This window comes from Macrotis lagotis, chromosome 1 (genome assembly GCF_037893015.1).
Source record: "Macrotis lagotis isolate mMagLag1 chromosome 1, bilby.v1.9.chrom.fasta, whole genome shotgun sequence".
NCBI classification, from domain to species: Eukaryota; Metazoa; Chordata; class Mammalia; order Peramelemorphia; family Peramelidae; genus Macrotis; species Macrotis lagotis.
Window position 1 is genome coordinate 577,430,437 of NC_133658.1, and position 21,358 is coordinate 577,451,794.

Sequence of the window (21,358 nt, forward strand, 5' to 3'; positions counted from 1 at the left end):
CTATTCATTTAAAATAATATTAATTTAAGACTAAATGAAACAAAGCAAGAAAAGACAGCTTCTCTAATATCCTGGTGATAGAAGATGAACTTGAGGTATCCAACGCTGAGATGATTGTAAATGCATGCTCCTTTTTGAGCAATGTCAAGCTGGCTTGAGGAGCAAAACTGTGTACCTACAACTAACTTATCTCTAAAGAGCTTGTCATCTCAATCTACTCATATTGCAGTAAGATTTTATTTTTTTGCCATCCTTCATCGAATATGTGTGTTTGAGCTCAAAAGCCAATGCAAGGACAATACCAGATGAAGACCAGTTACAAAGTGGGCAGTCTTTGGAGGAGAAACCCCTTGGTTTCTTGAATGGATAGATAGCAGCCAAAATTACCAATTGTGAATGCCAAAGAGCCTTCTGCTTGGGTGTGCCTTGACCTGTTTCGTCACAACCTCCATGGGTCCTTGGTGGGGAGAGAGAGCAGTACCCTAAAAGAAGACAGGAGAGAGGGAGGTAAATTGAAAACTAAAATTCAAAGCATAGGGCAAAGAGAAGCAAGCCAATGGGTGTTTCATGTAAATAGAATCAATGCTCACTTATCCATAGAACAGATTGCATTGGCACTGCATTTGTATGCTGAATGGACAGAGTCCATTGGTCATTATGGGCACTAGTATGTATCACACACTTAATGACAGCTCCTAGCCCAGCTGCTCACCCAGGAAAACACAAAGTCAAGACTTCTGACTAAAAATATGAAAACTCAATAGTATTGATCCATTGGTCCAAGTCCACAACCCCCAGGTTGTGGATAGCATTTACAGGAATAAGTGGGTATTTAGAGAGATGAGTAGACTTCCCCTACCTCCCATGGCTTTGACACCATTGCACCTCCAGTCCATATAATTCAGATTCTGTTAATAATTGACCAAGGATGATTTTTATTTGGAAAATGACAAAAAGCTCCTGCCTTTTTTTGTCCCTGGACTAATTAATACTAGAGACTAGGGAGAATGGGTAGTTTGGGTAATAGGCATTTGCATGGTGCATTGGATTCTGCATTGGCAGAAAGTGAGGATTGGGGGAGTCTAGAAAACTCCAAGAAAGGCTAAAGATCAGAGGGCTTTGGGAGATGAGGGTTTGGAAGTCTGGGAGGCCAAAGTAGCCGAGGGACCAGAATAAAGTGAATCAATGTGGAGCTAGAGAGTGGGGGACTAGGAGACTCAGGCACAGAAATCTTGCCATTTGTCCTTTGGAACATTGTGCAGGGGATCAGAGAGACTCTGAGAGTAGGGGAAGGGAGGCAGCCACTCCAACAACTCCTGCTATTTTGGGAAAGCCTCAGTGACAAGTAAAGCAAAACATTTTCTAAAAATCATCAGGCCACAGAAATTCTGTTTGCATGTTCTCATGCTGCCTGCCTAATTCTCGGGGGAGGAGGGGGTGCATCCTGATTGTTTTTAGAGCTTGGATAGGGAGCCAGTGTTCACAGCTGCCTATGTGTGTGGTGTGTAGTTATGTGTGTGTGTGTGTGTGTGTGTGTGTGTATGTTTGTGCATATGTGAAAATGCTGTCTATGGAAACCATATGATACTGGTTCCACAGTGCAGATAGAAGGAGACAAAGAAGGGAAGTTGAAGACGGTGGGAGCAGATGAAATCTCCAAAGAAAAGAATAGAGAGAACTAAGAGCTGAGCTGTGGGGAATACTCAAATTTTTTTGGGGGGGGGGCAGAATGGGAAACTTCTCCCATGGCACCTCCCCCTTGTCCATGGGGATGCTATATGATAAGTCAAACAGAAGACTGAGCTTAGCAGAGTTGTAGACAATTTCAAAGTATCTTGTCTCTCAGAGACACCCAGGCAGTGTTCCAGAGTAGGTATTCCCCTGCCCTCCTTCATTTATAATTAGACCATAGATTATGAAGGCCTTGCCAACCTCTTTCATTAATTAAACCTCCTTAATTTTTTAATTAAAAAGAGAGGGCAGAAGATGTTAGGAGAAAAGTTCCTGTGAATAAGTGGCTCTCTCTATCCCTGGAGCAAGAGCATTAAATGTTTTGACATAAATATTTTGATGTAACCAGAAGAATTGGAAGAGAACAACATAGAACTCTTAAGAAGAAGAGAATGGAGAGAAAAGTGGTCAACGACTCTCATATTTACATCTCCAATTTTGACCTTTCTTCTATTCTTGTCCTAGAGTGTCAACTTCATCTATCTCCAGGACCTAAACTCACTATGTCCTAAAGGGGACCCCATTATCACCATTTGCCTCTTATCTGACTTCTTTCCATCACCAATTCCTTATTTTCTTTTTTTTTTTTTTAAGTTCTTGCAAGGCAATGGGGTAAAGTGGTTTGCCCAAGGCCACACAGCTAGGTAATTAAGTGTCTGAGGCCATATTTGAACTCAGGTACTCCTGACTCCAGGGCCCGTGCTCTATCCACTGTGCCCCTTAACCCCTTATTTTTTTATTTGGTTTTTTTTTTTTTAGGTTTTTGCAAGGCAAATAGGGTTAAATGGCTTGCCCAAGGCCATACAGCTAGGTAATTATTAAGTGTCTGAGACCAGATTTGAACCCAAGTACTCCTGACTCCAAGGCTGGTACTTTATCCACTACTCCACCTAGCCGCCCCACCCTACCCCTTATTTTCAATCAGTTATAAAGCCTTATCAACATCACCTTGGCACCATCCATCTCCTCAGTCTGCCACCAGCAGCCTGGTAAGGGCTGTTAGATGGTGCAGTGGGTAGAGCACCAGGCCTAAAATTAGGAGACTGATTTCAAATCCAGCCTCAGACACTTACTAGCTGTGTGACCTTGGGCAAGTCATTTAACCCTGACTGTCTCACATCCAAGATTATCTCCAGGCTTCCTGACACATCTGGTCACTGGACCCAGATGGCTCTGGAGGAGAAAGTGAGACTGGTGACTTAGTACAGCCCACCCCCCACTCAAATCCAATTCAATTCACAAGCTTATCATGACATCACCCCCCTGATGCATAGATCTTTGAAAATGAAAATAAAAATAAAAATCAGTACAGGCACTCCTTATTGAGCACCTGGACTATTGTAATGAGGTCTTCTCCCCAGCACTATCCCTTTATTCCAGTCTTCATTATATAACCAGACTAACCTTCTTGAAGCATTGATCTGGTCATACTTCTCCACTGCTCAAAAAATCTTCCAAGATTTCTTACTGCCTAATGAATAAAATTTAGATTCTTTTGTTTGGCATTCAAGGCCCCTTGCAATGTGGTGACAACCCCCTTTTCCCCAGATTTTCCTCACTAACCTTATATTTCTATAGGAGGTCTTTTCCTGGCACCCAATCTCCCAGTCCTTTCAGATGATCTTCCACATACTTAGTATTTATCTTCTATGTTTTATTTATAGCTCGTCTCCCACATTTGAATGTTAACTTCTTGAGAGCAGAGACTGTGTTTTTGCCTTTCTTCTTTGTATTCCCAGAGTTGAACACGTCTGACTTTTATCCAGGCTTTTAATACATGCATAGGGATTGATGGACTAAATTTATTTTACCCAAAATGGACTACTCTGAAACACACCTCTCATTCTTCAACCTCAGTATCTTTCCTTCTTTTGGCTCTGCCCCTCTTGAATCTCTATCCTTTCTTAAATCTCAACTCAAAGGTCATCTTTTTCAGAAAACCCTCTAAAATAAATTGCACTCTTGGCAATGATCTTCCCTCTCTGACCTTGACAAGTACTTTGTTTTGGAACCCACTAAAGCATTTGTTATTATATATTACCAAGATGTGGGTGTATGGGTTTGCTTGCTAGACTGGAAACTCCATGAAGACATCCATGTCTTTTCTACACTTTGTATTTCCCTTCTTCTTCTAGTTAGTTGTTTAACATGCCCTAGGAATTTCAGCATTTTCTGAACTGAATTATGGATTCTTCCTTTGTCTGATTCCATGTTCTCAGCAAGCAACCTTCTGATCTTAATTTGATTTCCCAAGAAAGCTTCCCTATGGGGAAGAGCTCTTTCTCACTCTAAATTATTAATTGACTTTCTTGTACACATCACAGAAAGAAAAAATTTCATCATTAGAAATGGCCTTAGAGACCACTTCAGTCTAACCTACGTGCTTTACAGAAGAGGAAACTGAGGCTCAGAGAAACAAGAAGACTTACCCAAGATCATTTGGTGAATAAATGACCTGGACCATCTGTCTATCAGTTTGCTGCCATTTCTACTGCTCCATACTATTTCCTAGCAAGTCTGAAAGCTTGGATTATGAGAAAATTTGAGAGATTGGGGGACCTGACAGGTCTGGGGTAAAAGGCTGGAAGCAGGGAGCAGTGGGGGGGGCTGCAGTCTGGGATACTCTGGTATAAGTGAGATCATGCCATTTGTGATTCTGGCTGTCAGTGTCAGGGATCAGGAAAGAGTGTTTGGGAGGTTGAGCGGTGGGAGGGAGAAAGGAAGGAAGCCGTTTTAGCTGACTTCTGCTATTTTGGGAAACCCTCAGTGACATGTGAGTTTGCCCTGTTTCGTGAGCCAGTTATTCTCAGGGTCTCTCCTACTTCCTGCCCCAGCACCAGCCCATACCCAACACCTCCAGGCATGCTGGGTCAAAGGACGAACCTGGACCATCCAGAGAGGCCACTTGAGCATCACCTCTCTGCTTCAGTGCCATAGTACAAATGGCCCAGGGTGGGTACAGAAGCAGCTACAGCTGGCCCTAGTTATCCAACCAAGGTGGATGGGAGGACGGCCCCAGGCGGAGAAGGAAGCAATTGTCCCGATGACTTTCAAGTGTATTTGGAGGAGGCAGCATAGCTCTGTGTGGGACTGTTTGTAAGAGACCCTCAGGGGGCCCCCTTCCTTCTACTCACCCCTACCCCCACCCTCCTCACTTCCATTCAAAGGCTCCTCTTGGCCCATGGCCCAGAGAAAGAGGGAGGGGAAAAAAGGGGGGGGGGAAGAAAAGAAGAGGAAATAAAGAAATCCAGAGCTGGAAAGAATATACCCAATTTGAAGTTGGGGGGGGGGAGAAAGGAAAAAGGGGAGAGGAAGGTTGACCTTAGTAGAGGGAGGGGGTATTCCCCATCCTTTTCCTGGCTCAGCTCAGTTACATCCCTCCCTTTAAATGTAGGGTATTCTTGGGGGAAGCCGCCAACAGCCCAGCTGTGTGTATTTTTGAGCAGGATGTGAAGGCATCTCTTGGGCTGTACTCTATTTGCCACTTGGGGGGTCAAGCTTAGCCAAGCCCCAGCACAAAGATAAGATTGAGATGCAGATTCCCTTCCATTCCACTGAATACAACAGATTGGATACGGATTTTCCTCTTTTCTTCCTATTTAGACCATCTGGGAGTTTGGTGCCTGTGAGAAGGGAGACTGAGAGGGCCAGTTTGGCAGGGACAGATCAGCCATCAACCTTCCCAGCACTTTCCTGTTCAACCAGCCAGCCCCAAGGTAGCAGCAGGGACGGAGCCATGCCTGTTCAACAAGGGGAAGTTTGTCTCCCTCTCTTCAGGCAAGACAGGATTGCCTAAAGTTGACTCACAAAGGCAGGACCTCTATCCAGAGACATCCCTGGGTCACCTGCTACAGTATTTCCCTCCATCCCTCAACAATGATAGTCCTTTCTGCTCAAAAGGGTTTTAGACAAGCTCCAATCCAACCTTTTTGATCACAGGTGAGGAAGGGGAGGACATCAGTGGATGACAGGGGGCTTATTAACCCTTGGAAAATGTTTTTTTTCACCATCTTTTTAGCTACTTTTGAAGCCCTGGGAGAAGATAGACCAACTACAGCTGATTGTAGAATCATATTGTGTAAGGATGTGAAAAGACCCTAGTGATATCATGGTGTGTTGGATAGATTAGTTGATTTAAGAGTCAGAAATTGTATCATGAGGGGCATACTTTTTTGGATCTGAAGTCAGAGTGATGAAGGGAAATGATATAGAGAATTATGAATGTAGCAGAAACAAAAACTGTAATCTTAAATTATGTTAAATCTTATTAAATGGGTGGAGATGTAAACTGACCCCCTGTTGATTGAATCCTACCCTCCCTTGACACTGTGGTTTGTATCTTGTCCCCCATTTCCCCCTTCACCTGGCCTTGGCCATAGGCACTGGTGTGGCAGGAAATGACATGTTGAACTTGGGGGCCAAGCACCTTGGGGACAGAAAAGACCAGTATGTTGCTTGCTTTGGAAAATACCTGGGCCAAGGTGCAAGACTACTCCCCAAGCGTCACCCTCTGCCCAGCCTGCCATAGAGGGGTATTCAACAGGAAGTGCCTCGCCTTCAGGGTCTTTTGCTTCTTCGGGGCTCCCATCCACACGGATGGGGCTTTCTCTTGTTCTTCCTTAACCCAGGTGGAGCACCGTAGGCCTTTTGCCATGTGGCCTGGTAAAGCCAGGTCTCAGGCTGCCTGCCCCCCTCCCTCTACTCTCCTCACCCCTCTCCTCTCCTCTCCTCTTCTCTCTCTCTGACTTACCTGGCCTGGCCTCAGGATGCTTACTGCTTTTCTTACTAATTTTATCTATGTACTTTGTAACAATATTTTGCCACAATAAAATCCTGAGCAGTTTTAACATCTCCTTTGCCTTTTCAGCGGCCTTAAATCTTCTGTCTTCAATCTCTCTAAATCTTTAATAATTGGCAACAAGAAGACTGAATTCAAAGCAGTGGAAAGAACACAACTAGATTTGGAGTCAAGAGAATCTGGGTTCAAATCTCAACTCTCAATGCTATTGCTTTCCCTCTGAGATTATTTTCAATGTTTCCTTTTGTTCCCCCCCCCCATTATACTGTTATTGCTGTGAGGGGGAGAGACTGAAACAATTAAACAATAACATATCTCCCCTGCTTGGCATATGTTTTTGTTTTTTGGTCATTTTTTCCATTCATATCTGACTCTTTGTGACCCTTTTTGGGGGTTTTTTTGGCAGAGATACTAGACTGGTTTGCCATTGCCTTTTCCAGTTCATTTTATATGTGAGGAAACTGAGGCACACAGGGTTAAGTGACTTACCCAGGGTCACACAGACATTTGAACTCAAGTCTTCCTGACTCCAGGCCAGACTTTCTATCCACAGAGTCACCTAGTCACTTTGATTGATGCATGCTAGATACTTAACAAATAATCATTATCTATGTTTAACTTTAGACCTCAAGTCCCTTATTGAGAGAGGCACAGTGGAGGCATAGAAGTGGGACTTAGAGGCCCATAACCACAGAATCTTAACATTAGAAGGGACCACCAGGGGCTATGGAATCCAATATGTATCTGGAACAGTAATCTTCTCTACAACACATTGTACAAGTTGTCATTTAGCCTTTGCTTGAAAAGTTCTAGTGAAGTACACTCTCTCCTCCCAAGGCAGTCCATTGTACTTTGCAAAAGTGAGGAAGTGTTTCTATATCTCAAGCCCACATCTGTCTTTCCATAGCTTTCATCCACTGCTCCTAGTTGTGCCCTCTGGGACTAGGCAGAACACGTTTAACTCACTCTTCCATGTAACTACCCATTAAATATTTGAAGACAGCTAACATGTTACTACAAAGTCTTTTCTTCTCCAGGCAAAACATCCCCAGCCTTTTCAACACTGATAAGCTAGAGAGAGCATCTAGAAGAGTAGGACCAGGATAATAAAAGATATTGAACAAATTGGGAATGTTGCACTAAGTTTTTTGGCTTGACTTGAGCTTTCAGTTCACTAAAATTCCACTTCTTCCCCCATACAAATAGCTTAATAGTTGTATCTTCTCCAGTTTTGGACCCAGTGCTTATCACTTGTACATTTCATTTTAAAGTCATCATTTTTCTTCAATTCTAACTCTATCATCCCTTACAATGCATTAGCTTATCTCTGTTATATTTGTCGACTTCCAATTTGATAAGCATGCCAATAAAGCCTTTATTCAAACCACTGCTGAATAGGTTAAAAGGTTTTTTTTTTTAGGTTTTTCCAAGGCAGTGGGGTTAAGTGGCTTGCCCAAGGCCACACAGCTAGGTAATTATTAAGTGTCTGAGGCTGAATTTGAACCCAGGTATTCCTGACTCCAGGGCTGGTGCTTTATCCACTGTGTCACCTAGCCGCCCCTGAATAGGTTAAATGTTTAGAAAAACATGCTAAATAAAGCCCAGTAGATAGAGCCCTGGACCTGGAGTCAGAAAGATCTGACTGGTCTCAGACACTTAGAAGTTGAATGCCCCTGGTCAAGCCACTTTACTTCATTTTAGCTCAGTTTGTCTGTTTTGCTCATCTATAAACAGAGATAATTAGTTTCTACCTCCCAGGGTTGTTTCAAGGATAAAATGAGATAACATTTTAAAAGTGCTTTGTAAACTTAAAGCATTATGTAAAGCTTGCTATCACCACCACCATCACCACTGTCCCCATTATCATCATCACCATCATTATCATGTTCATGATCATTACTATCACCATCTCTGTACCATGACCTCCACCACAATCATGATCATCACCATGATCATCACTGTCTTAAACAGCTCATGATCAAACACAGTTCCTAGGTTATTTGCTGGAGAACTTCTATCAAAATGACATTGAACTATTAATGATTATTCTTTGGATCTCATCATTCCACTCTTTCTTCTGAATCCATCTATACTATCATCTATCCCATATCTCACTACTTTGTTCATAGGAATAGAATGAGAGACTTTATCAAAGATCTTACTAGAATCAGAAAAATTATATAATTTTAGAATTTTCCTATTCTAGCAACCCATTTATCTTGCCAAAAAAAAGGTTGACAGTGTTAATTACCCCTTCCTGAAAAAGCCTTTCAGACTTTGTGATCACAATGTCCTTTTCTAGATTTTCAAAATTCATCCCTTTAAATAATACACTTTAGAATTTTTCTGGAATCTAAGACCAAACTCACTGGCTATATTACAGGATTACAAAGTTCTCTTCACCCATTTTTGTATTTTGAAAACCAGGACAATATTCTTTTTCAGCTTTAAGCTCTTACCCCGTTCTCCACTATCTTTTAATGGTCATTAGCAATGATTTAGCAACCACTTCTACCTGTTCTTTAAGTAATCCAAGACACATTCAAAGACTAGTGCCTTGAACTAATCAAGGGCAGCTAGAACCTCTCTTACAATCTGCTTACTTATTTCCATTATCCTTGCCAAAGAAACAGAAACAGAATGAATTGTCTTCATTTTCCCCAGCTATCTGTTATCATTCTATCTCTCTAAGCAATGCTCCTCTCGCTTTCTGGATTCTCTTTTTCTTCCACTACAACTGGCTTTCCTATTCTCTGCCTTTTCATCCATCAATCAATATTAAACATCTAATAAGTGCCAGTCATTGTGCAAAGTGCTAGGGATACAAAAAGAGGCAAAAGACAATCCCTGCCCTAAAGAAGGTTATAATCTAAAATTATCCTTAGCTTTCCCTACCAACTTCAGCTCATTATAAGTTTCATTGCTTCCTAATATTCTCCCTACAAGGTCATGTCACATCAATAGACATGGGTATGAAACATAATAAATGCTTTATGTCTTAATGACGCTAAACACTTATTTACTGTGTGGCAAAAGGCAATTCATTTGACTCCTACAAGATATCTCCAGTCTAGTTCATATGGACTATTTGTGTTCAGACTATGGTTGAGCCTTCCAAGCTCATATTGCTCTGACCAGCCACAATCAGACACACTGTATATTGACCCTGATATCATGATGTCATTTTGGTCCTCATCAAGTACAAAGGACAACTACCATTGAGCAAGTCTCAGTTTCCTCATCCATCATATGAAGATAATACAATGATGAAAAAAGTCTTTTATAACCTTTAAAAAGCTCTGGAGATGTGAGTTATTTGTAAAATGGGGACAATCCTTGCATCAGAAACCTTGTAGGATTGTTGTATAACATAAATGAGCTTTTATCTCATCCAACAGCTTCATTTACTGGCAAGGATATAGAGACCCAGAGAGGTTGTGACTTCACCAAGGTGACAATAGTTAACGGCAAGTAGAGATTAAGAATTTGGGTCTCCTAAACTGAGAACACCTTGTTCAATGCTATTGCAAGTGGGTCACTTTGCTACTTGTACAATGGCCACTGTTCACAAAACAGAGAGAACAGTCCCCTATCATGATTTTGTGGTTGGTGGAATCTTTGTGTAATGAGGAGACTAGCCAATGAGAACTCTGTCCTGGGAGCATTCCTGTTCAATGAGCATGCTTCTGGAAGTGTCTGATGATGTGAAATGGGGGTGTGCCTCACTCTCTACTTCAGAGTGGGCAAGTATTCTATATGTCTACTTACAGCACAGTGACAAATAAAGACCATTAGAATGATGGGTTCAAGGTTGAAATGAGTATGCACATAAAATGTACACAAAAGGCCAAGTCAACCTTTCTCTTTCCTGATAGTGCTTGAGGCAAGGACTTCTGCAAGCCTTTGGTTGAAGAGAGAAAGGACTCAGATGATATAAATTTAATAATAACTAACATGTAGATACACATTAAAGTTTGCAAAGCACATGTATTTTCTCATTTGTTCCTCACTACAACCCTGAGGTAGGTAAAATTATTATCCTCATTTTACAGATGAGGAAATTAAGAGTAATAAAGTTTAATTGACCTTCCTATAGTCATACAATTGTCTAAAAATTGTCTGAATCAGAATTTGATTTCAGGTCCTGTTCCACTCTTCAACCTAAATACCACAAAATCTATGACAACCCAGTTGGATCCGCCTTCTCATTATAGTTCTATGCTATTTCCAGTATTCTTACTGGAAAACCATTGATACAGAGTAAAATATTAATCAGGGTCCTAATCACTCAGAACTTAGATAATTTAGTGTGGGCAGTACTGAAGTTTGCCTTTTCTATCTATAAGCAATGGTAGATTAATAAAAATTTAACAGTGTAAATAAGATTGTAGAGGGGATGTTTAGCTAACTTAAAAAAAAACAACCCACCAAAACATATTTCCCAGTTTTTTCTTAGTTGCACAATGAGCTTAAACATACTTCTCCTTTCCCTACAGCTAGAGCTATGCAGGTAAAAGTTAATAGTAAGCTCTCAGGGGAAAGAAAATGTATCCATGCCACAGTTTTCTGTTTAATCTGCATTATTAATATTTTCTTCATCACTTTCTTAAGTCCATCCAATCAGAAAAATAATTTGTCAAGCCCTGATCTATAGCATTTTCTGATATACAATGTGTAAATGTTAACATGGAAAATTGAACAATTATTCAGAGGTACAAACTAGCTTCTGTACACTACTGCTTACAATTCACCCAGATCTCTCTCCTAAATTTTAAATTTAAATTTTAAAATCTCTGGAAACCTTATCTCATCCATAAAGGCTTTATAAATTAGAGAAATCCAGATGACTTCCCTTAACCCTCCAAGATGGACTTAATATGGTTACTTCTTTGCCCATAGACACATCCCCTTCCCCTTCTCCTCCCCACTACCCCCACTGTCCCCAAAGAACTTACCCCTGACTTGTGAATGAAGTAAACACCTCACTGTCCATTCATGTCTTGACAATAGCTAGGAGAGCAAACTACCCAAGAATAATTTGGGCAGCTGGAAAAGAAGCAAAGCCACAGTGTATCCAGGTACAGCAGGGACAAGGATAGACCCGAATCACTCGCTGTGGGAACAACATATTCAATGATATCATATGCCAATATTAAGCAAAAGAGACACAAATTAGACATGAGGAAAGATATTCCCCCACAAAAGTGAAAAGAGTGACAGTTTAACATATTTTTGCATATTTCTACAAATCTCTTTAATGTCTGGCTTAATAGAAAACAGCTGGATTCTCATATCGGTTTTTGCATTTGATTTGTTGTGATATGCTGTTTTTTGAAATATATGAATACAATCTAGCCTTAGAAAGCTATGTAGTGGTGTGAATTCATCCAACCTTTCTAGAGAGCAATTTGGAATTATACCCAAAGTGCAACAAAAACGTGCCTACCCTTTGAATCAGCAATACCACTACTGGGTCTATACCCTGAAGAGATTATGAAAAAGGATAAAAACATCTCTTGTACAAAAATATTCATAGCAGCCCTGTTTGTGGTGGCAAAGAATTGAAATTAAATGAATGTCCTTCAACTGGAGAATGGCTTAAGAAACTGTGGTATATGTATGTCATGGAACACTATTGTTCTATTAGAAACCAGGAGGAATGGGAATTCAGGGAAACTTGGAGGGATTTGCATGAACTGATGCTGAACGAGATGAGCAGAACCAGAAAGACACTGTATACCCTAACAGCAACATGGGGGCAATCATCAATCTTGAGGGACTTGCTTATTCCATCAGTGCAACAATCAGGGACAATTTGGGGCTATCTGTAATGAAGAACACTATCTGTATCCAGAGAAAGAACTGTGGAGTTTGAACAAAGACCAAAGACTATTACCTTTAATTAAAAAAAAAACAAAAAACATGTTATCTTATTACGTAATTTTGCTATCTCTTATATTTTATTTTTCTTCCTTAAGGATATGATCTCATCACATTCAACTTAGATCAATGTATACCATGGAAACAATGCAAAAACTAGCAGACTGCCTTCTGGGGGGGGGTGGGAGGAGGGAAGCAAGATTAGGGGAAAAATTGTGAAATTCAAAATAAAATCTTTCTTTTATTTAAAAAAATAAAAGCAATTGAGTTCAAAAAAAGAAAAAAGAAAGATATGTAGTGGGAAGGGGAGGAGTTTATTAATAGGAAAATAGCATATATTAAGGCACTACCCATATTAATAACTCATATATCTATAGCACTCAACAATTTACAAGACACTTGTCAAAATCAATATGTGAAAGTAAATAGTAAATGTTTACTATCTCCATTTTACAGATGAAGAAGCTGGGTGCCAGAAAAGTGAGGCAGATTGTATAAAGTCAAACAGCAATAAGGATCAAAACCAAGACTTGAACCCAGGACTCTTAACTCTAATATTCCAAGTGATCTTTCCACAACACCATGAGACTTCTCATGTCTATCTGTTGGCTTACTCATGCATAAAGCTATATTGTTGTAAATCCTTTATTTTTAAAGACCAATGTTATCCCTGGTGATGACTTGAGTGTGAATTGGATTTAAGTAAGGCAGAATTGCACATTCTCTCTTCCTGAATTATCAAAGTCCAGTAGCAGGACAAAAGTCAGGATGACTGGTAATGGTCCAGGATGCAGTGGGCAATCTTTGATGTCTGATCAAGCTCTCAATATTACACAGTGCCTGCTTCACCAACTTCATGTTGTTGGAACAAATTGTTGTCATTTTTTCATTCCACTGGGGAGGAAGTCCTCACATGTTTGGGGTAGACATGCTGAGGGATTTGAAGCCTGTCAGTTGCCCCCAACCTAGGTTAATCTGTCTGTTGAGAAGGTTTTAGGCTGTGGTTGATGAGCAAGCTATAGCTTCTTGGAGCTACAAGTCAGAGTTGGGTGGAGGGTGGCCACCATAGAACTCAGCAAACCTCAAACCAAACACTACTAATCCTTTCTGAACACCCCCTACATACTGTAAAGACATAATGTGAGATCCACAGCATCACCAATTCCTGAGAAGTTATCTCCTCTGAAGAAGGAACATTAATAACTGCTTGACACTGTCCAACAAGTAAAAAAAAAAAAAACTGGATCAAGGAGAAAAAAGACATAGGATCTTAGGAGTGGAGATACAGATCTAGAAGGGATCTTAGAGGGGGGAAAAAAGAATGCATATACATATAAATATGTAAATGTGAAGGAATCGATTCAGAAGACCTGAATTCAAAACCTGACAGTCACTACAGGTTTGAAGTTGATAAAGTCACTATATTTGTCTGAGCCTCAGTTTGATATCCAAAATGAGAAGGCAGGACTAGATCATCTAAAAATATCTTCCTTCACCCTAAATCCTATAATTCTCTTTGGCAGTGGTTTTCAAACTTATTTCTATTCTTGAGGATTCTTTTATATACTGAAAAAATATTGCTAACCCCTTTACATTCTTTAAAAATTATTCAAAGAGATTATGTTTATATGAGGTTATATCTGTTGATATTTACCATATTAGAAAGAAAAATGATACATTCTAAAAATATTTATTCATTTAAAAAATAGTGATAATAAGCCTATTACATTTTGCTAACATAAATCATATATTTTCTATGAAAAAGACAATATCCCCCCCAAAGTGAGAAGAGTGACAGTTAAACATATTTTTACAAATCTCTTTAACGTCTGGCTTAATAGAAAACAGCTGGATTCTCATATCGGTTTTTGCATTTGATTTGTTGTGATATACTGTTTTGGTTGAAATGTCTGAATACAATCTAGTCTTAGAAAGATATATAGTGGAAAGGGGGAGGAGTATTTTAATAGGAAAATAACATCTTAATATTATGATGAAAATGGTTTTGATCTCCCAAACTCCTTGAAAAGGTTTTGAGACCCCTAGGGCTCCATGTCCACATTTGAGAATTGCTGTTCTATGGATATTTTTGGGTGGCTTTGAGTATGAAGAGAAAAGTAGGAGTGAGATGGATAATCTTTGGATCTTTCAGTAAAGAGGAACTCTGAATTAAGTTCCTCATTTTGGCAAGGCCATTCAAATACTCTGATCCAAAAGCATCTGCCTGTCTCCTCTGTTTTCTCTTCTCCAAACCTTCAGAATCATTCACTTTGTTCAGAAAAGAGGGCAGGGACCTAAGCAACCTTCCTCAATTGTTTGCTGTTATTGCTTCCTCTTCAGAAAAAAAGCAAATAGACAAACATTTCTATTTGCCCCAAAGGTCAATAAAGTGTGATTATTTGTTTTACAAGATTATTAGCCATTAGATTCCTTCAAATCGCACAATCCTCAATACTTTAAAAGTGCATCTATCTTTCTTTTCTGGAATTGGTAGAGGTTCCCCTACAAGTTCATGGGGCTATTCTACAGTATATCCAAATAAACTAAGAAGGGAAGATGGGGTAGCTTGGTGCGATGAAAGAGTAGTCAGAGGACCTGAGTTCAAATCCAATCTCTAGTCTACTAACTCTGTGACTTGGGCAGGTCCTCTAACTTTTTTTAAATTTATTTTTATTTTTATGTATTATGATGATGATGATTTTTTTAAAATTTATTTATTTAAGGAAATGGGATTAAGTGACTTGCCCAAGGTCACACAGTTAAGTGCACTGTGAGGAAAGATTCTTAAAGAAATTAGAGGGGCAGCTACATGGTGCAGTGGATAGAGTACTGGCACTACAGTCAGGAGGACCTGCATTCAAATTCCATCTCAAAAACTTCACCTAGCTGTGTGACCTTGGACAAGTCATTTAACCCCATTGCCTTACCGAAATAAAAAAACCCAATAACAAGAATCTTCCCTCATCTGTAAAATAAATAGCTAAATGGCCTCCAAGTTCCTTTCAACTTTAAATCAATGATTCTGTGGTTGTGATGTGATCTTTGTCAATAGTCAGGATGAAATCAGTGTGGCTTCTGCAACCTTTTGGGTGGTCATCAGCATGCTCATCAATAGAGATGACCCTCATAGATTCAATGGTATATGAGATGCTGAAAGGAACACCAGCATTCTCCTACAGACAAGGGGCATAATAATAAACTAGATCTGGAATCTAACAATTCCTGATATAGGTCTCTAACAATGCTGTCTATCCCTGAGTACTTCATTTCTTTGTACCTCAGTTTCCTCATCGGTAAACCAATGATTCCTTGTATACTTATATCGTTGTACTCTATATATATTGTAGAGGAGGATTTATTTGAGGAAAAAAAGCTGGTGTAATAGATAAAGAGCTGGCTTATAGGAAGGACCTGGGTTTGAGTCTAATGTCTGATGACAACTGGCTGTGTGATTTTTTGACAAGACACAACTTCTAAATGTTCTAAACAACTTTCTAAGCCTATAAGTTACTGAGAAGGTGCTTACCTATTCTGCTAAAAGGATTTTTTATAAAAAAAATAAGTTAAGTACTAAAATACACATATGTAATATGTAATGTTACATATATACACACATACATGCATATATTGTTTAATATAGATATATCATTATATATAGTTATATTATCAATACAATTTTATAGAATTTTTGGATCAAAGGATCAAAGACCTAGATTAGTGTTTATTGACTGACTGACAAGCTAGAAGGAATCTCAGCAACCTTATGGATCCTGAAATTGCAACCCATGGAGGTTACCTGATTTGTCCAAAGTCATTCAGCAGTAGGTTCCCAGGTTTCAACTCGGCTGCCATGGCTTCAAGTTTAGTGTTCCAAGTCTGGCATTTATTAAGTCCCCACTATGTGTGAGGTCATATTTATAAAGCTTGAGAGGGCCAGCTTCACAAGGACCAGATAAATTTTCCATACTGTAATTTCTTATGTCCTTTGTGTCATCTATGAATTTACATTTACTCTTATAAATAAATAATCCCTCTTAAAACACAGGATGGCTGAGTTCCAGTAACAGAAAAATGGGCTTTTTACTTGGAAAAGAGCAGTAAAAATATGGTGGCAGCTGCTAGAAAGAAAGGTGGAGATATTACAGGATGACAGATAGTGGTGCAGGATGGGCAGCAATCTTGAGACACAGTAAGACTAATCTGTGAGGTCTGGCTTCAGGACTCCTGGGAACCCAGGAAACAGAAAGACCTGCCAAACTGTGGAAGAAAGTCAAGTCCCAGTGAGTAAGGCCAAGTTCTTGTACCCATCTCAGAAGGTAGATTTTGACTGATATTGGAAGAAGAAGTTAAGAGGGAGGAGAGAAACCATAGAAGATGCATATAAATGTTTATTCAAAAGTCACAAGAAAAAACCTACAGAGATACATCAGTTGAGTAAAGTTTAAACAAGCTGTGGCTTATGATTGTAATGGAATATTACTGTGTTTTAAGAAATGACAAGCAGGATGATTTCAGAAAAAGCTGGAAAGTCCTACATGAACTGATGCCTAGTGAAATGAACAGAACCAGGAGAACACTGTACACAGGAACAGCAATATTATTCTATGAAAAACTGTGAATGACTTTTTACTAATGATGAAGTATATTATCAACTTTTTGAGAAAGAACTGATATTGATTGATGCAGATTAAAGTATGTTTTTTACTTTACTTATTCTTTTTCTTTTGAGTCTTCTTGTATAAAATGATTAATAGGGAAATATTTCACATAATTGCACATATATAACCTATATATATCTGATTCCTTGCCATCTCAAGGGGAGGAAAAAGAGGGGAGAAAAGAAAGGAGAGATAGCATTTAGAACTGAAAACTTTACAGAAAAATGTTTTTAAAAATTGAAAAATATCAGGGGTAGCTAGGTAGTGCCATGGACGGAGCACCAGCCCTGGAGACAGGAGGACCTGAGTTCAAATCCGCTCTCAGACACATAAAAATTACCTAGTTGTGTGACTTTGGGCAAGTCACTTAACTTTGTTGTCTTGTTAAAAAAACTTAAAAATTGAAAAATATCATAGAATAAATATGAAGAGATCTAAGGCTTATACTACCACATATCATGCTGTCTCTCTGTAGTCATTTCCCAATTCTAGCCAACAGAGTCATCAAAGTCAGCTCTACCCATAGGCAGACTAGGTGGTTACCTATTGTGATTTTAGAAGCTTTGGGAAAGTCACTTTTATGTTTCTTTGCCCCATTGCCTGAAGGCTTAAAATTTCTTTAAGAGTTAATAAAAGCCTTTATTTAGCAATTAGAGATAAAACTTTAAAATCCCCCCCCAGAGGTATGATAATTTTTTAAAGTTCACTCTGAGATATAAATGATTGATATCAGCATATGGGAGTGCAAAGAATTGAGAAAATTTCAAAGCTAGACTATCCCTCTCTTAGGCATAAGGTTAATCTAGGGTGGCCAGGAGGCAGCTAGGTGGCACAGTGGATAGAGTGCCAGAACTGTAGTCAAGAAGATTCATCTGAGTTCAAATCAGGCCTCAGACACTTCCTATGGGTGTAGCCCTGGGCAAGTCATTTAGCCCTGTTTATAAAATGATCAGAAGAAGGAAAAGACAAACCACTCCAGTAACTTGGCCAAGAAAACCCCAAATGAAGTCATGAAGAGTCAGACATGCCTGAAAAATGACTGAACAACAATAAGAAGGGTGGCTAACTCCACAATTTACAAGGGGAACTTGGGAGGGACTTAGAAATGAAATGACTTTTCTAAGGTCACTCAGTCACTTATTGGTATAGTCAGAACTAGAACCCAGGTTTCTGATCCAACCTAGCTCAGTGCTTCCATTTCATTAAAATGCCTCTTCCTAAGATTTCTCTTTTCTTTTTCTCTTTTAAGATTTTTTTTTTTAAAAACCTACAAACTTAACAATGATGAACAAACATGAAGCAGCATGTGGAAGCACCTGAGTAAAGTCAGGAGGACCTTAATTCAAATCCAACCTCAGATATTGAGACCATTTGCAAAATGACCCAATTGAACTTGATAGCCTTTATGGTCTCCTCCAGCTCTAGATCTTAGGACCTATAAATATTTCAATGCATAGATGGATTGTGAACTTCTAGTTTATAGCTGGTTCTCTTTAAAAGTATATATTCAATTTAAGTAGTAACGACATTGTCCTTTCTATTACCTTTTTGATATTTTCTCTTCCTTCCTTCTTTCTTTTCTTGTTCCCTTTCGTCCTCTCCCTCCCTTCCTCTCTTCTTCCTTTATCTTCCCTCTTTATTCATCCCTTCCTTTCTTCATTCCTTTCTCTTTTCCTCTCTCCTTTTCTTCTTTCCCTTTTCCTCCATCTCTCCTTTCCTTCCTTTGATTTTCCCTCCCTCCCTCCCTCCCTTCCTTCCTTCTTTTTTCCCTTTTCCTCCTTCCTTCCTTCCTTCCTTCCTTCCTTCCTTCCTTCCTTCCTTCCTTCCTTCCTTCCTTCCTCCCTCTGCTCTCTTTCAACTAACTTTTCTTGTGAGTCCTCAGAAATTTGTGATGAAGACACTAGAAAGAAGTTGGCTTCCTCTGAGATGTAAATAAATCTGACCCAAGAGGCCCTCTTTTAATAGCGATTATGCCACCCCAGGATCTCTGGGATCTAAGGAGAGAGAGGAGAAAAAAAGGGGGGTCTAGGAGTAAACAACAGCAGAGAAGAGAATAAAAGGAAGGTGAAGGAGTCTGGGCAGGTTTCTCCCTCCCAGGGGAAATAAAGAGGTGAGTCAGTGAAAGGAGAGGAGATAAGAAAAAGTTGGCTTGACTTCATTTACATTTCAATGAAGACCTATGTTGACTATTACTATTGGGCTTTTTTTAGACTTCTGGTAACTTTGTAACTTTCTCTCTTTGTTGGTTATTTTAAACCTCTCAGTTTCTGAAAGTAAAAACCCTTAGAAATTCTTTTTTTTGTAAAGGGGAAGGGGCTGTATACTTGCTTCAGAGAGAGGTGAGTAGGAAAGTGGAAGACACATTCTATTTCATTCTCTGAACCAGAGAAAAGTATATCCATAGAAAAGCATGGGCCAAACCTTGGCCAGTTCCCACCCCCCCCATTTCAACCTGGCATCTTCTTCTTTTTTTTTAAATTTAAGGCAATGGGATTAGTGACTTGCCCAAGGTCATACAGCTTGGTAATTATTAAGTGTCTGAGGCCACATTTGAACTCAGGTACTCCTGACTCTAGGACCAGTGCTCTATTCACTTCTCCACTTAGCTGTCCCCTCAACCTGGGATTTTCTGATGGTTAAATGACTCCCCCATCCATCTGAATGATCCATCCATCACCCCCAGACCTTCCAGGTCCAACCCAATGCCACCTTCTTTCTGAGTCTTTCTCTAGAATCCTCAGAAAAACTACTCTTCTTGGTTTTCTTTTGGAAAGAGGCAGGAGAACCCTAGAGATAAAGAGTCAACTCTAAAGTCAGAAAGTCTTGGGTTCAAGTTCAGCCTATAACACATAATAATATTTTTCCTTCATTTTCGAAGAAGACCACAACATCAGGGAGGTGATGCCATGACAAACTGTGAATTGGATTTGAGTGAGGGGGAAGCTGTGTTAAGTCACCAGACTCACTTTTTCCTCCAGAGCCATTTGACTCCAGTGGTCAGATATGAATCGGCACAACTGGAGATAGCCCTGTATTCGAGGCAGTCGGGGTTAAGTGACTTGTCCAAGGTCACACAGCTAGTAAGTGGCAAGTGTCTGAGGTTGTATTTGAAGTGTCTGAGGTTGTATTTGAACTCTTGACTCCCGAATCCAAAGCCAATGCTCTATCCACTGCACTACCTAGCTGCCCTATGATATATGTGCCATGCATGTAGTACCTGGGGCAAGTTATTTAACTTGGCCTTGCTCCAAGCAGCCCATTTAGTTGCAGGGAAGGTGTGTGATAAAGGGGATTTTCTCATCCAGGAATTCCCTATACTAGAGAAAGAATAGTCCTAATTCAAATATAACTCTGTATCTACTAATGTCTTCCTCTAAAGAGTCATTGTGGAAATATCCCAAAGTTGATGAAGGCTAACACAGAAGAACACAGAATTTACAAATCTCACTGAGATAGAAAGGCTTTATTTTTAAAATTTTACTTTGTTTTCAGTTAACAACTCTTGTAACAAACATGCATAGTTAAACCAAAAAAAGAGAAAAATTCCCAAACTGGGCAAAAAATAAAAGTCTCATTTTGCATTCTGAGTCCACCATCTCATCCTGATTCGTATCTGACCACTGGACCCAGATGGCTCTGGAGGAGAAGGTGAGACTGGTGACTTAGCACAGCCTCCCCCCCTCCCCTCAAATACAATTCATATACTTGTCATGGAATCATCTCCCGATGTCGTGGTCTTCTTCAAGAACGAATGAAGAACATCATCATCACTTACGACTTCTCCCTCCTATCTACTTCAAGTCACGTTAAAGGACCCTTACCTAGTTCACCAAGGGTCACATGGAAATCCCATCCATGAGAATTAGTTTTCTTACTTTTGCTCACCTCTTTCCCTCAAGTTTTACCCCTCTATCTTGAACAATGATTGACTTTTCTATGTATCTGTGGTATCTTCCTGTCCCTGAAGGTTAGGATAGGGAGAGGTTCTCCAGTCCAGAATCATCAGATCACAAAACCCTAGACCTGAAATGATCTAGCAGTCAGCCTTTATATAGTGCTGAGCACTATACTGTTTACACTTCACAATTATTATCTCATTTGATCTTCACAACAACCCTGGGAGGTAGGTACTATTATTAACCCCATATTACAGATAAGAAACTGAGGCAAATAGAAATCAAAAGACTTGCTTAGGGTCACACACAGCTAATAAGTGTTGGAGGCTGTATTTGAAATCAGTTTTTCCTGACTCTCAGTCAGGTCCAACCCTTGTCCTTAAACATTGTTGTTA

The 21,358-nt window shown here is 39.7% G+C and overlaps 1 protein-coding gene across 3 annotated transcripts in view; it reads right to left on the reverse strand.

Annotated features, from left to right (window-relative positions):
• SEMA5B (semaphorin 5B) overlaps window positions 1–21,358 on the reverse strand; it is a 191,669-nt gene that overhangs the window by 75,854 nt on the left and 94,457 nt on the right. For 2 of the 3 annotated variants that reach the window (XM_074214665.1, XM_074214666.1), the window contains exons 2-3: window positions 11,485–11,642; window positions 388–482 (exon numbers count right to left, since the gene is read on the reverse strand). The gene's annotated coding sequence lies outside the window, so the exon portion shown is untranslated. The remainder of the gene's footprint in view (window positions 1–387; window positions 483–11,484; window positions 11,643–21,358) is intronic. The other variant, XM_074214667.1, reaches the window with a different exon arrangement.